The following is a 15,739-nucleotide window of genomic DNA, read 5'->3' on the forward strand; positions in this document are numbered from 1 at the left end:
TGCACATTAACCCCAGGTGGTCGAAATTTATACGTAGCCCTCCACTACGGAACATCTTTCCTTCTTTCTATCACTCCAACTTCCTCCCATCCATTATACGGCGCTGTTAAGGTGTCCACAAGTGCACCTTTCCTTTCCTGTATCACTATTGCTATAGACATCGCCAAATAATATTAGGTATTGCTAAAAAGATAGTTTTCAGCTAAGCTTTAGTCTCACGATATAATGTGACACAGAAAAGGGTGCTGTATGAGATATTAGTTTTCGCAAACGCAAACTTTTATTCCCCGTTAGTAAGCATGCCATAAGTCCCACCTAGCGGTTTCTCTGAGCCACTCAGGACTCAGGGAACACTTAGCTGCACTTGCTTTTGCTTGAAAATACTTCCAATTTCACCGTGCTGTGGCATTGTTTCGCGCGCTATTATAATAATAAGGGTAGTCAATATCCAAATGGAACTTTGGACATAAACGCAACAAAAATGGTTCACTTCCGCTTATTGGTGTTTCTTTATTGCACAAATGTGAGACACTAATTCAAAGAAGCTCATTATTCCCAGTTGATTGCGAAGCTCCAATGGCAAATAGTTCTTTCAGTTACTTATAAGTAATGCCGTGAAGAGAACACGCTACCCTGAATGAAGGTTACTACTGGGTTCTGCGCAACATTTCGGTGATGATCAGGTAAAACTTAACCACCAGTTTCAGAATCAATGCGATTGGAGTAACACATGCCAGATGTCTGCCAGTAACAAAAAAAAAACAAACTTCGTAGACAAAAAGAACCTCTTCTCTTTCAATACATTACAAATCGCAATGCATTGCCGCGATAAAACGGAATGGGAACAACGGGAATCATGGCTTTCTCTACAGTAAGCGTAACCGTCTAGTTTCAGGGAGCGTGTCTAACTCCGATTAGCTTTGGCTATCGATAGAAAACCGATGAGAGCTGAGATATCACTCTCGCAAGCGATATCGCTCCGCCTACCTATCCTGAACATAAAGTTTGACCAGCGCAAAAGTGGTCGGACATTTTTAGCATGATTTTCACAGAAAACTAATATAAGGCTGGAGCCAGTAGCTTACTAATTTTTGCAGTGGTCGAATACAGCACTTATACTGAGCATCCTTAGCAATCATCTCTATATCTTTATTATTTTGTTTGTTTGTTTGTTTTTTTTTCGTTCGCGTGCAGGTCAATGCACTCGTCGAGGCGTGGCACGCACTTAACTCTTTTAGGTACTTATTACATGCAAATCACGGGATCGTCTGGAAGTGCCTCTACGTGATTTATCTCACACGCTGGCCAAAATCAGGCCCAGAACACGCATGGGGTATATAGTGCGTGCTAGAACTGAAGCTATTCATTGCCATGGCGGAGACTAAATAAGCTTGCGATTCGCTTAGCGATAACCAAAGAATATCTAAGTTGGACACTGATCCTAGTGCAGGCATGTCTACGCTAAACATCACTGAGGGCACGGAATATCATGCGCTCCGCTATTCGCATTTCTTTTCAGCCGCATATAGTACTGCAGCGTTTTAAAGAGCATAGATACCTATAGCTACATGTAACTCTTAGGCTACCTTGGGACCACCACATTAAATTTATGAAAAATAATGCAACGAGTAAATTGAATGTTCTTAAATCTACGATAGCCCTTTATTAAAACACTAGGCCAACAAAAATTGCATATCACCGATAAATCTGTATGTTGTTATCATTGGAGATCTACTTAACAACACCGATGCGTACGAACTATATCAGCGCCATAAAAAAATATTCTCCTTTGTGGATGCCCACCAGCCTTTGCGAACAGGTCATTCACTTTTCTGAGGCTGGTTATCTCAAAGATTTGCTTATTTTGGCGACAGAAAGCTTAGTGGAGAAGTGTCGAAAGATCTGTTCCGAGCAGTCCACGGTTAATAGCCGGCGGTGATTCAGTATATGAAATTTACATAGGCACAAGAGGGTGGCCCAGAAGGCAAATGAGAGGCGGTTTTTGTCTGCCCGAGACAAGTTGCTAAAATTGAGCAGAATCACGACTGCCTGTTCCAATTCGCTAAAAGGGGTGCACTAAGAGGGAAGAAAATAAATTTGCAAAGTGCGCAGCACACACAGGGCAGCATAGCATAATAATTTGATTTGTGGCCAGTAGGCATAGGGCGAACCGGCAGATGTTTGAATGAAAGACTAGCAGAACACAAGCGCACCATGGCACGACCAAGAAAGGGCAACTTGTGTGAACACTTATATGGCTGGCCTAGTAAATCGTGCAAAACATTTTTCGCGGCCGTCACTGTTGAGGCGAGAAGCAGGAATCATTATATACATGAAATAATGGATGCAGGGTAGATTAGGAAGAATGCAGCTGCGCGCGTCGGTACTTGATCGGCGAATCTATCGTACAAGGGAATGGCTTACTTTGATGATCACCGCATTAACGTACGACGAGTTTCTTTTTCACTTTTTCGGTGCGCTTTCTTTTGCCTATGAGTTGCGTTCTGAGTGTCGCACCTCCATCTTGTTTGCGCTTGATGCTTTGCCACAGTCTTGTTCGACACCTGAACACCTGAAAAAGGGCAAGGTTTAATGAGGCATGCCTGAGGGTGGGAGTGAAAACACCGAAAGCGCACATTTGCACGGTGGTTACAGCAATGCGGTCAGCGGCGGTTTACGCTGGAAGTGAGTCCCGTCTTTTCGGTGCGCTTTCTTCTGCATATGGGTTGTAGTCTGTGTGTCACATCTCTGACCTGTTTTCGCTTCATGCTTTGCCACATTCTAGTTGTACACCTCCAAATAACAAGATTTAGTGAAGCGTGCATGAGGGTGGGAGCAAAAACGCTGAAAGTGTACTTTCGCATGGTGGTTATACGGCAATGCGAACAGCGGCGGTACGCTGGAAATGAGTCCCGTTTCTATCAGCAGCCGTGCACGCCTTCTGCTGATTGTTAACTTATATCTCTTTCTTAGAAAGACAGTCCGTGGTTCAGTTAACGGTAAAAATAAAACGAAGAACGCAAGGTACCAGAAGCACACAACGGTAAGCTTACCGTTGCTTTTTTTACACAAAATTAACATGGAGAAGTACCAGACTACTCAAGTCACTTGGGCATTGAGCATGGCTTAGGGACAGTTGTAGAACCAAATCAGTGCTGTATTTGCCATATATGCGGCGTTCAGGGGAGTTTGTGTGTTCTTTGCGATCTTTGAAGTCCTCTGTAAGATTACCATGGATAAGGTTCCCGGCTGTCTGCTTTATGTAAAGCATATAGAAGCATGCTGCAAAACGACGAACTAATATTTCTTCTTGTTCTGGAAACTTCTCAACTATTGTACTTATTCCTTCTTCACCAGAACCATTCAAAGACTTGCTGTGAACTTGCTGTATCTTGCTGTGAACCACAAAGGCAGCAAAATACACTAATATGCAAGCTGCCCTTTTGTGAGAACGATGGAACCGATTCTCTTGCGAAATATATGGAACCCCGGGGATAGTAAGATCAGGTTGAAAACATGCTTAATGTGTGGTTCTGACCATACTTTAAAACAATTCTAGCTGCTTGCAGCGGCGAGTTAAGGTGCGATGGTTATGACACAGCCACCAATGTTCATGATAATTTTCTCCCTTGAATGATGTATTTCTGAGAGCCCATAGATGTATTTTTATTGTATCTGTACAAATTATCCGCATAAGGATAGGGTTTCGCACCTTAAGGGAGGCTGTTAAGAAACTACCCCTGGGGTTCGGCCGAAAAGAGGGCACTGACAATGTTCTACAGTAGAAAAAATAATAGAAGGCAGAGTGATCAGTTACTGGGATATATATATATGCTAAAACAGTTCAAATTTTGATTCATAGCTCCTCCCTGTAGAAGGGAGACGGAAGATGGATTCGAAGTCACCTTCCAGTCAAACTATCTGGGCCACTTCCTACTGACGAACCTCCTACTCGGTAAGTTGCACATAGAAGGATGTTTTAAATAGTTAAATTACTGAGCACTAGCGAAAATAGCTCTTTTCTGCAATATTCGTCTTCCAGGCTCTGGAACATTTAGGAACTGGGTTCGACAAATTATTAATTAGGAGATGAGGCGTGCTTTTTATTTATTTATTTATACAAATACCTCACAGGTTCCAAACATGGAACATTGTGTGGGGGGAGGGGTTACAGTGTATCAAAAGGAACAATGGTACATAGTTTAAAATACAAAAGTTAACAGTAATACAGGACTGGAACTGCAAATAAGTATTAGAGCATGCATGGGAAGTAATAAACAGAGGATTATGACATTATACAATAGTTAGCGGCATTGGACGAAATCAACCTGCACACAGTGAACGCAATATAAAAAAGTTATTCTGACTGCAAAAAGGTACTCAAATCGTTTTTGAATTTTAGTGGGTCAGATATGTTAGCGATGCGTTCGGGAAGACCATTCCAACCCTTTATAGCCCGTGGCAAGGCAGAGAAGTTTAATGCATGTGTTCGGCCGAATAGACGTTGAAAACTTATTTTATTATTCAGGCGGTGGGAGGTGCGAGTCGGTCTAGTAAGTGGAACTGTTGATGCATGGTGACAGTAGATTAGTTTATGTAGCAAGCAGATAAGCGCGATATCCCGACGTGATTGTAAACTTGTGAGCGATAAGGACAACTTGATGTTAGTCACGCTAGTATAGCGGCTGTAATCATGGGAAATAAAACGTGCTGCACGGTTTTGAATAGCTTCTAGGGATTTGATTAGATACTCTTGATGTGGTGACCAGGTGGCTGATGCATATTCTAGTTGAGGACGAACGAAAGTTAGAAATGCGAGCTTACGAGTAGAAATAGGTGCGCTATGTAGATTTCGCTTTAGATAGCCGAGCGTGCGCGATGCTTTGGCGGTTATATTTTCAATATGCGTCGCCCATGAAAGATTTTTGATAAGATGAACGCCGAGATATTTATAAGAAGATGTGCGGGTTAGTGAAATCCTGTTGAGTGAATAATCGTAGGTTGAGAGGGAATGCTTCCTACTGACTGTCATTATTTTGCATTTTTCCGTGTTAAGTGTCATTTGCCAAGATCTGCACCAGTTAGTTACGCACTCCAAGTCCTGCTTAAGGATGACATGGTCAGTGAGAGAACGGATTTTACGATAAATTATGCAGTCATCAGCAAACAGTCGAACTGATGATCTTATGTGAAATATATATTAAAAATAATAAAGGACCGAGGACGCTACCTTGAGGAACGCCAGGTGTGACATCGCTAAGGGGAGATGAAAAGTTATTGAAAACAGTGAACTGCTTGAGAAATGATATAAAGTTTCTAATCCAAGAGAGTGTTAGGTTGTCTAAATTAAGCAGTGACAATTTAGCTATGAGGCGACAGTGGGCGACGCGGTCGAATGCACGAGAGAAATCAATGAACATGCAGTCAGTCTGGCAATTTTCGTCCATGTTCTTAAAGAGGTCAGTAGTAAATTCTAATAATTGTGTATCACAGGAAAACCCTTTTCTGAAACCGTGTTGGTGTGCGAAGAAGAAACCGTTTCGCTCCAGGTGGAAGGCAACGTTAGATGCAATGATGTGTTCTAGTAATTTGCATGGAACACTTGTTAGCGATATGGGGCGGTAGTTACTGACAGAGTGTTTGTTACCAGATTTATACACGGGGATTATTTGACCAATCTTCCAGTCATGCAGAATTTCGCCAGTTTCTAATGACTGTTTGAAAATATGACAGAGGATGAGGCTAGAGGCATCTACAGTATGTTTTAGAATTTTGGTATTTATTCCGTCTAATCCTGAAGAAGTAGATATTTTGAGACTTTTGATTAGAGATGCAATGCCTTCTATAGTGATGTCTATTGCACTCATGAAAGGGAAATCGGTTTCTTGTGGGCTAGGTAGGTTGGAATGGTCTTCGTTAGTGAAAACGGATGTGAAAAAATCATTAAAAATTGTTGCACAGCTGTCCTGAGGAATTGGACATCCGGTTGCATCTAGTAAAGAAATATTGTCAGATGTGCGTGATGGGGGGGAGATGGTTTTCCAAAATTTGGCTGGATTATTTTTCATGAGCGATTGAAGATCATGTGACATAAATTTGCGCTTCGCCTTACGGACGGCATGGCAGTAGGATGCTTCACATAACTTATATTGTGTTTTCGAATACTGCGTGCAAAGTCGCTTCGCTGATTTAAAAAGACGTTTCTTCTTGTTTTTTAATGTACGAAGTGATTTGTTAAACCAAGGTTTAGATACGTTAACACGAAACGTTATTAGAGGAATGTAATTGCGCACGAGTTCTGTCATTTTTTCCTTGTACAAAGACCAGTTTTTGTTAACAGACCGGGAGGAAAAATCGTGAAAAAACTGTTCAGAGAAACATTCCAGACCACGATTTATAGCGTTGAAGTCAGCCTTGTTATAATTTAGGATTTGTTTAGGTTGAGCGCGACGTGAAAAAAAGGAGCATTAAGTGATAACTGTAGAAGTTTATGATCGCTGAATCCTTCATCAAAAATAATGTGCCTGACCCTGTGCGGAGAAGTAGTTAAGATAAGGTCTAAAATATTAGCTTCTCGTGTAGGATGGTCTACCAACTGGACAAAAGAAAAGTCTAGTGTAAGTTGTGCGAATTCATTGGAAGCAGAGGAATTACAAGATAAGTTACACCAATCAATGTCAGAGTAATTAAAATCTCCAAACAAAAAGATGTCAGACTTAGGAAACTTATTTCTAATGGCAATGATATTGTCATGAAGGTCGGGCACAAACTTAGGGGGACTGTCCGGAGGTCTGTAGCAGACGCCCAAAATAGAGTTACCCAAGCGGGATTGTATTGCTACCCATACGATTTCTACTGCACTAGGGATATCGATAAGAAAAGACTGAATGTTGTCTTTAACTGCGATTAATACTCCACCACCTTTTTTGTTCGTTCTATCTTCACGGTAAATTTGAAATTTATTGCTATCTGGCAGAACTTCTTCGCTACTAACGTCAGGGCGCAACCAATTCTCTGTTAAAAGCAGTACGTCGCAGTTGCTATTATCGAGATATGAACATAGTTCAGTGCGTTTAGGGAAAAGCCTACGTATGTTAGTAAATGAGAAAAGGAGCGGAGGACATGGAATGATATCGCTAGTTGGCTGGACTGGGGTATTGATAACTCGATTGGTTTTACGTCGTGGCTAACTTGAAACTTCGGTTACTTGGTTAACATCAGCGTCATAAATATAGACTAAATCGCCCATGCGAAGTTTATCAACACTTAACTTGTAGGCGGTTTTTTTGGACTTCGCAAATTCTAGCAGTTTTTTCCTGGCAGGAGTGTAGGAGAGACTTCCCGGGGGCTCGAAAGGCCACCAAATCTCGTGAAATCAGGCAAATGCTACCCCGTGTTCCAAAGATTTAAAGGGTAATAAGTGTCATGGCACAAATTTAGTTTCCAGGTTACAACTACTATAGCCAGAAAATAGAAAAACGGCTTATCAGTTAATGAGGGCTGAAAGTCGTCACTGCCAAAGCAGTTGATTTGTCCACAGACGCGCTTCAAGAGTTACAAGAAATTGACACAATCGTAGGAGGCAGGCTAGAAAGTACTTTTCCGTCCTGCTGTTTTTATATATCATGCTCTTTCTAAAAAAGAATTGGTTGCTCTTTATACCACAGTAAGACAAGATGGCTATAACAGAAGCTGTCGTGTTGCTTCATATGTATTATCCAGGATAGAATTTCGTTTATTATGTTATGACCGAAGGACCAGTGTTACTGTCATTAAATGATCACTTAACTTATGGCCACGGCCTTATCGCCACTGTCTTTTTGTCATACAATTGCCCAAATCTGCCTTTTTTACAAGATATACTACAAATTTCCTTACTTGCTTGTACACTTCTACCTCCTTCCTATAGAACATCGCGTCGTCATTATAACAGTCTAAGCCTAAGCTTCTACACGGCTCCACTAATGATTTTCATTAATCTTTCCTGCCATCCGCCATTGAACAATGAAATGAGCTGTCTGAAAGGATTGCATCTGAGCGCGATCCGGTTAAATTCAAGAACCTTCTTTTATGTTATTTTACATTTATTCCGACATACAGAGTACGTAGTGCCCGTCACTTTTTAAGAACTGTCTCGCAATTGTGACATATTTCCTAATTGATGAACCCTTAGCTGCAATACAGTGTTCACGTTTTGCTCGTCATATTGCGTGATGGCCAGAGTGTACCTATGATTGTCCACTGTTATGTTGTGCCTTTCCAACATTTGTGTTCGACTTCTTGACTGTCACATACCAAATGTTCCTATTGTTCGTTTTCTGCTCCCCCTTATGTATTGACGCGTGTTAGGGATCATTAAGAGAAGAGAAATGATGATGATGAAAAGTTTTAAATTTTAATAGTATTCAAACATTCCCAGGGCTTATGAAGAGGAGTGCTCCGAGCCGTATTATCAACGTAGGCTCCGCTGCACACTGGTTCGGCACATTTGATGGAGATGTCAGCTTCAAGCGGTATAACCGAAATAGGGTGTACGCGAGCGCAAAGCTGTACTGCATGCTCTTCACAAAGGAGCTGGCTCAGCAACTCGCAGGAAGCGGTAAGCTGATTGTGCTTAATGATTGGATTTCAGAGCATAAAATTGGTTGCATTTTTAAATTATTAAGGAAAGAATTTTTCAGGAACATACGGAATAAGAATTTCTGCTGCTATTCGCATAAAAATAAATTTGTGAAATGTTTGACAAATCTTCGCAAAGGAAAAAGAAAAATAGCCATTCACATTAAAATAAATTTGTGAAATGTTTGACAAATCTTCGCAAAGGAAAAAGAAAAATTGCCATTCACATAAAAATAAATTTGTGAAATGTTTGACAAATCTTCGCAAATGAAAAAGAAAAATAGCCATTCACATTAAAATAAATTTGTGAAATGTTTGACAAATCTTTGCAAAGGAGAAATAAAAAAAAAATAAAACACATGCATGGTCCCTAGAAATATGCGTGGCTGATCAGCCCCGCTATTGGCAGACCGTCATCTTGTTTTTGCTATCCTATCGTTTATTACGCAGAAGGCGCGGTGGCCGGTCATTTACAGGAAACGTAGAGTGTGACTATTTTAAAGCGTGAAAATTGCCGCAAAACTATGACAGTACATTTGCAAGAGAAATCATAACAAAATAAAAAAGCGCACAACCCGGCCCGCACCGAAGGACATAAAAACGGGTTGGCAATTGTGCCTTCTAGCGTGTGGGTAATGTCTGGAGGAAAGCTGCGCCGGCTAGAAAAAGCGCTCTGCGCTTTGGGTGACGCACACACATCGTCAAAGCAGTTATTCCCCGTGCCCACGTCAAGGGCACTGAGCGAGCGTCGGAGGTCAATATCACAGCGCTCTTAGGTGTGAAGAGAAAGAGCGGTTATGTTATTTCCTCGAGTTCATTCCATTTTCTCTTCTCCCACTGCAGGTAGGTTGCCCACCGTTAGTGATCTTGTCGCAGCAGTCTTGTCGATTACTCTCTTGTTTACTGTGTCTGCTGTCGTGTTCATTGCCTTGATCACGATTACTGTCTTTTTTGCTGTTTTTGTTCAGTGTGCTTCCGTCATAGTGCCCTTAGTAGTTGGGGTCTAGCGAGATCAACATGAAATAAAATAATCAAATAGAAAAAGGTCAATATTACTGCATGTGGACGAAACGAAAAACGAATAAAAATACTGGTGTTTACGTGGTGGCAGCTGGCCGCTGCACCCACAATCTGTCGTCATATACCGGGTGGACGCAAACATCGCGTCATCGTTCACTCCTGGACTTTACATCAATTAACCCCTTTTTTGCATTTATTTTACCATACACTTCATCCTCCGTATACTATGATTTTATGGTCCGAGGTAATAAACATCGCAAAAAAAAAAAAAAAAACTCGTTTGTTTTACTTCGAGAAAACGTTCGCGGTGACATCCTTCCCTGTTTAGATCTTTGATTTTTCAACATTGAGACGGCGCGAAACTGCACATGTGCGCATGTGCGAGCGCACATCTAGAATTTATCTGATAGCTGCATCTTGGAAACCTTAAAATCATCAAGATTTTTAACAAGGAAGTTTTTTGCCCAACTTTAATTCTCTTCTAAACTTTCGCATAATCGAACCGCACTGCAATAATATATTATGCACCACTTCTTACTACTGCCTTTGTATCTCAGCTGTTGTCTGAATCGCGCGCTGCTAAAATTACATGAATAAAGCTCTAGCCATCAGCTACAAATATTGGTTGAAAGTCGCTTTCTTGAATTACACTTCTGGATATGAAGCATATAAGTCCTGTCACATTTTTCCGCTGTCTGTATGTTAAAGAACGATAAATTGCCGATATTTGCCTTATTTTTCTGCGTATAATTTTCCTACATATTAACAAAACATTTATGTAATTTTATTTCTTCTTTCAATCCACTGATATAGGAGTGACAGCAAACTGTTGTCATCCAGGAGTCGTGAAGTCCTCTTTTGCGGACCGTTATGGCGACCTCTACACAAGAATGATGAACATTTTCTTGCATGTATTTGGAAAGGTGAGCATCAAAGTGAAATCACAGAATGTGAGGCCACTTTAACATGCCTGATTTGACAGAGGTGATAACAGCCCTAACCGAGAAATTGTCCAAGGGATTGCTGTTGATGGTTAGCGGAAAGAATTGGGATTTGAGCTAAAGCCTTCTTCCCGTCATTTTTTTTTTTTTTTTTGTTGGGGAGTGAAGGGGGTGGCTAACAAAAATTTTCTCTCTCTCTCTATTGAGTTTAGTTAGCAATTTGAAAATGCCTTAAAAGTTTTCCTTAATATTTTGCATGTGCTTTTTCTTATCCGTTACCGTTTTGCGATGTGTGCGTGTGTGCGTGTGCGTGTGTGTGTGTGCGTGTGCGTGTGCGTGTGCGTGTGCGTGTGCGTGTGCGTGTGCGTGTGTGTGTGTGTGTGTGTGTGTGTGTGTGTGTGTGTGTGTGTGTGTGTGTGTGTGTGTGTGTGTGTGTGTGTGCGTGCGTGCGTGCGTGCGTGCGTGCGTGCGCCTACGCGTGGCTCTTTGTGTATGTGCCTGTACGTGCGCTGGTCTCCTATTCTCTGTCCAGTTCCTGGCTTGCTGTTTCCTTTGAAACAGTTGTATCAAACACATGCGAAAAGCTGGCCGCCATTGCTACCTATATCTGCATGTTCAATTAAAGATATTTATAAATACAGGCTTTTTCAGTCACATTGCATTTTGCATTCGACAAAGAGGAAGAATTCGAGTAAATAACTGGCATGAACTTCAATGTCGCTCGTTAACTTAGCGCTCAGGGTGCACGATTACCGTATCTTGTTACAAATTGTTTGATTCATCACTTGCACTGACAATCTAACTTCGGAAAATATAATCTGAACTTGAACTATCGAATGTGCCGTCAACGGTAGCTCCACCCACACATTCGCTATTAAGATCAGCAGAGCTATACCGCACCGTGTCTCATAAAGCCATCTCCTGTGAACTGCGCCAAGGATGCAGTGCTGCATTTGTGCCAGCTCAAAGAGCAGGCTTATTTTGTTCTTTTAGTGTGCTGTAAGCAATCTAATTGTTATTTCTATACGGTGATCTGGGGCACTTCTCCAAATGTGGGAACAACCAAGATATCTTGGAAGCCTAGGTGCCAAACCGTCGCTTGCTAATGTGCACTTAAAATCTGAATCACATGTCGCCATTTCAAACATGATCCTCGATATCACAACACAGGAAATCTCATTCATCAGCTGGAATGCTGTGTAGGTGTCTGCAGCGAATAAGGATATTCATGGCAGTCCTAACAAAACAAACAGCGGTAATTGTAGCGTGATGTAGGACAGTAAGCGGGCGTACCTTTCTCGTGGCCCTTCGAGAAAAAGAGGGGCGCATGAACCTTTGATAGTATATAGGTGCGGTAGCATTTCATATTTTGAGAAGGCTACAAGGCGGTAATAAGGAACGACGTTCTACCCTCGTAACGACCTGACTATTCTTCTGTCTGCGCGTACTTGGCTTGGTTTGTCCCTTGCCGCTAGAGCAATATTTATAGTAACTGAAACTAACTCTTGTCGAAATCAGTACACCATTTTTGAGTTATTGGCTACAATTCGCTGGAAACCATAGAGAATTCTCTTTTTTTTTTGCTGCATTGCCGAAATCTGAACCAATTTTGTTATTATGTTAGTAAACAGGCTACTCTACTAATATCATATGATAGTTTTTGTCGGCGTCGCATCCAGGAGGCTACACTAGTGAAGACAAACTGACGCTAGTGAATATCAATAGACGTTCGCTGAATATCAGCAACCACTTTATTCTGGGGCACTTAATCGGCACGGGCAGGGTTACGGCGCAGAATGAATGCTCTAGTATCCGTATTATTATCTACGCACTGTGACGACCACTGGCAAAAAAAAAGTTAAAGCTCGCGCTTAAATAGTTAAATCTCCTTTATTTCTACGCGCGCTGATACCGAGAACATTGGAGAAGGCTGCCTCTAAACTACGCATTTTGTTCGGAACCATAGTGATTTAAAATAGGCTACTAGAGAAATACGACGCTCCGAGATTAGTAGCTGGTCGGGGGAGTAGAGGCTCCCAAAGGCGTTACCATTATGGGCGCCGCTACACTTATGAAAAAAAAAAATTGATTGCGGTGTGACTTTGCTGCATATTCTGTTTATAAACGCTGCTTGAAAACCACACTTCAGCCCTCCAATCAAAAACAAAATATATTTTACTAAGGCTCATCGTGTTAGGCCTGTTTGTTGGCGAAAAACTTTTATATTGATGGATGAAAAATTATTAGTATACGCGTATGCTTCACCACATGCGGGAATTAGTCAAGGTCTCCAAAGTGCTTCTCCTTTTCTTCCGGTAGAGCGTTGAAGATGGAGCGCAGACGTCGGTGCACCTGGCTGTCTCGGAAGAAGTCGAAGGATTCAGCGGGAAGATGTTCACTGACTGCAAGCCTTTTATAGCGCCAGGAACGGTAGAAGACGCACGGGCACTGTGGAAGATATTTCAGCGAATGACTGGACTCTCTTGACCCGAATTTTGAATTACCTAGTGCCAAAGTTCTTTGTTTACATACTGCGTCTCATTACCAAAGCCGGTTACGTTTCGACTCAAAGTGCTACTGACACTTGTTGGGAGTAAGTGTAAGTCACTCCGTGCAAGTGCTGGCTCTTCAGACGTTATGCGTCCATGGCTACATGCGTGGTTTAAACTTAACAGGGCGGTTTGTTTGTTTGAGCGTTTTGTAGCTGAGCCTGGGCTATTAAATACAAACCGTTCTGTGCGACCCAGAGATATATTCGACCATGGAAGTTTTCTATAGGTATGCCTTAATATGACGCAGCCTTTGTTTTGACATTTCGCCTGAATTAGTATCCTACTTTCCGGGCCGGCCTGCTGTGGAATACGCATGCTTGAGGAACCAGCAAACATTAGCCTGTCTAATTGCGCAAGGCTGCTGCAGAATCTTTGCTTGTAGTTTTCAATCTATCTTCTGATCGCCGGCCTAAAGCATACGAAAGATGACATCACTGGCCATGGTTGCAATTGCTGCGAATACCATCACGTATACATTCAGGCACAGTGCACGTTTACGTGAACGTCTTTGATGCGTCGTCTGGCGCAAGGCATCATCATGACGATAGGTAGGAGGAGGTACATATTACTTAGTAAAGTGAGTGTAATATCTTAATGAATCGGGTATAGGGAGACTCGTCGCGCCGCAATGTTGTATCATCACTATTCCCACGAAGTTCAGTTATGTTGCTCCATCGTGGTGGCGGTGCCTTAGCCGGAGACGGCGTTGTAGTATGGTCTGCTGAGAAAATGGGCGAAGTGAGTCCTGGCGTGGACTTTGCTCCTCGCTTGCTGGCGGAAACATGAGAAAACATTTCGCGCAAGCACGTCCTGTCCCCCATCGTAAAATTTCCTCTCATAGCACGGGCTAACATTCGTAACCTTGCTGGTAGGGGCGACAGCTTCAACTTCTTAGAACACACACACACACACACACACACACACACATATATATATATATATATATATATATATATATATATATATATATATATATATATATATATATATATATATATATATATATATATATATATATATATATATATATATATATATATATATATGCATAACCTGTCTGTGTGTGTTTGCGGTAGGTTTATCTGGCTGAACTTGTGGACATCTATGTTTAGCAATGAGAGTGAGATCCTCTTCTGTTGGTTCCCGTTGACTGAGCAAACGAATTGGCAGCTGAACTTGCAAGTTTTCTTTTGATACACCCATTGAAACATACAAGCTAACACATGAACTGCAACATCGTAAAGCTTTGCCGGAGGTCGCGTTTAGCTGCTAACGCGGTGCATTAGAAAATGAAAAAAAAATTTAGCGACGTATATCTTAGTTCCTAACGCAAAATTTGAGCGCTGCTCATCGGCTGTTTAATCTTTTTCGATAGATTGAGGCAAATATTTCGAGCAAGACATGTATGTACAGTTACAGACAACTTTTTTTTTAATTTTTCACACATATCCCTTCAAGAAACACTCCAATAATAGTTCTTGACTTTCATGAAGGAAGGTTTGTGGTCGGAGAAATGAAGATAGCCATGAAGTTATCGGGAGGTTGCGGGAGGTAGCGCGTGGGCCCATAGCGCCCATAGGAACGTTGCACGGCGAAGAGACAGCAGAGACAGACTGATACCCCTGACGCCGCTAGCGAGTCAAGACAACACGGCTCTGCGTTTCGGCTTGGGATGCAGGCACCGTGGTCCGCTGATAGCGAGCCGATGCTTCAGCAACCGAACACCGTCGCCGCCACGCAGGAAGAAAAAGGGGGGTGGGGGGGGGGGGGTACACACGCGGCGAACAGGGGTGGCAGGATCGCGCGCAGCAATCAGAGAACACGCACGGTTACCGCCACGCAGGAAGAGGGAGGACGCGGGGGCCCAGCTGCGGAGCTGGTTACGAGGGACAACGGCGATGACGCTCCGAAACGCAGGAACGGAAGCGAAAAGCTGCGCTCAAAAAATAATAAATTTGTTGTATCTTGTCAGCGCGCGCTTTGCGGGATACTAGACAGGAGCGCAACCCAAAGCATTTTTTTTTCCTCTGTGCACGTGCACCGCCATCTGCATGCGAGTCCGCGCGAGTAGCGACACGCAAGCCGTGACGTAGACTCATGTGAGGGAAGCGAGTGCGCTTACTGGTGCGTCGTTCGGGGGCGGAGTCCATCGCTCACCGGCCAGTGGAACCAAAGAGCAAGATCCCACGGCGCCGGCAGCGTATTAGCAAACCATATCCCGTAGGAGGACTCGAGCAGACGACGCTCTGGTGATTCCTCTGAGCAGCGTCACCTGGCGACAAATAGTGGATATATTGTCTAAACGAATAAAAACGCGTTTAAAGGCCCGCGTTCTCGTCGGTTTGGTGGCGAAAAAAAAAGTTTGGTGGCGCAATGGTTTAACACGACTCATCTCTGCACTGATGCCACTTAGACATCTGTTCGACTCACGTGTTGCAATTTTTTCTGATTTCTTTTACTGCGAAAGCAAAACTACTTTCACTTTTCAGCCCTTCGCGTAGCGAGGCGGTAGCAAACATTAACCTTTAGCGTGACCTTTGGCGCGCCGCCAAGCAAAGCTGCGCAGAAACAGGGGCCCCAACTCGCGCCGTCAACACGCGAGGAGGT

General features: G+C 42.6%; 1 pseudogene across 1 annotated transcript in view; it reads left to right on the forward strand.

The window, feature by feature from the left end:
- The window catches only part of LOC146187969 (retinol dehydrogenase 13-like), a 14,764-nt pseudogene extending 1,697 nt beyond the window's left edge, over window positions 1-13,067 (forward strand). Inside the window, exons 3-6 of the transcript XR_014707717.1 lie at window positions 3,863-3,955; window positions 8,420-8,599; window positions 10,453-10,562; window positions 12,900-13,067. The product of XR_014707717.1 is annotated as a retinol dehydrogenase 13-like (transcript). The remainder of the gene's footprint in view (window positions 1-3,862; window positions 3,956-8,419; window positions 8,600-10,452; window positions 10,563-12,899) is intronic.
- The last annotated feature ends 2,672 nt before the right edge of the window (window positions 13,068-15,739 follow it).

The sequence above is a fragment of the Amblyomma maculatum genome, chromosome 5 (genome assembly GCF_055883805.1).
Source record: "Amblyomma maculatum isolate TAMU_Amacu chromosome 5, ASM5588380v1, whole genome shotgun sequence".
NCBI classification, from domain to species: Eukaryota; Metazoa; Arthropoda; class Arachnida; order Ixodida; family Ixodidae; genus Amblyomma; species Amblyomma maculatum.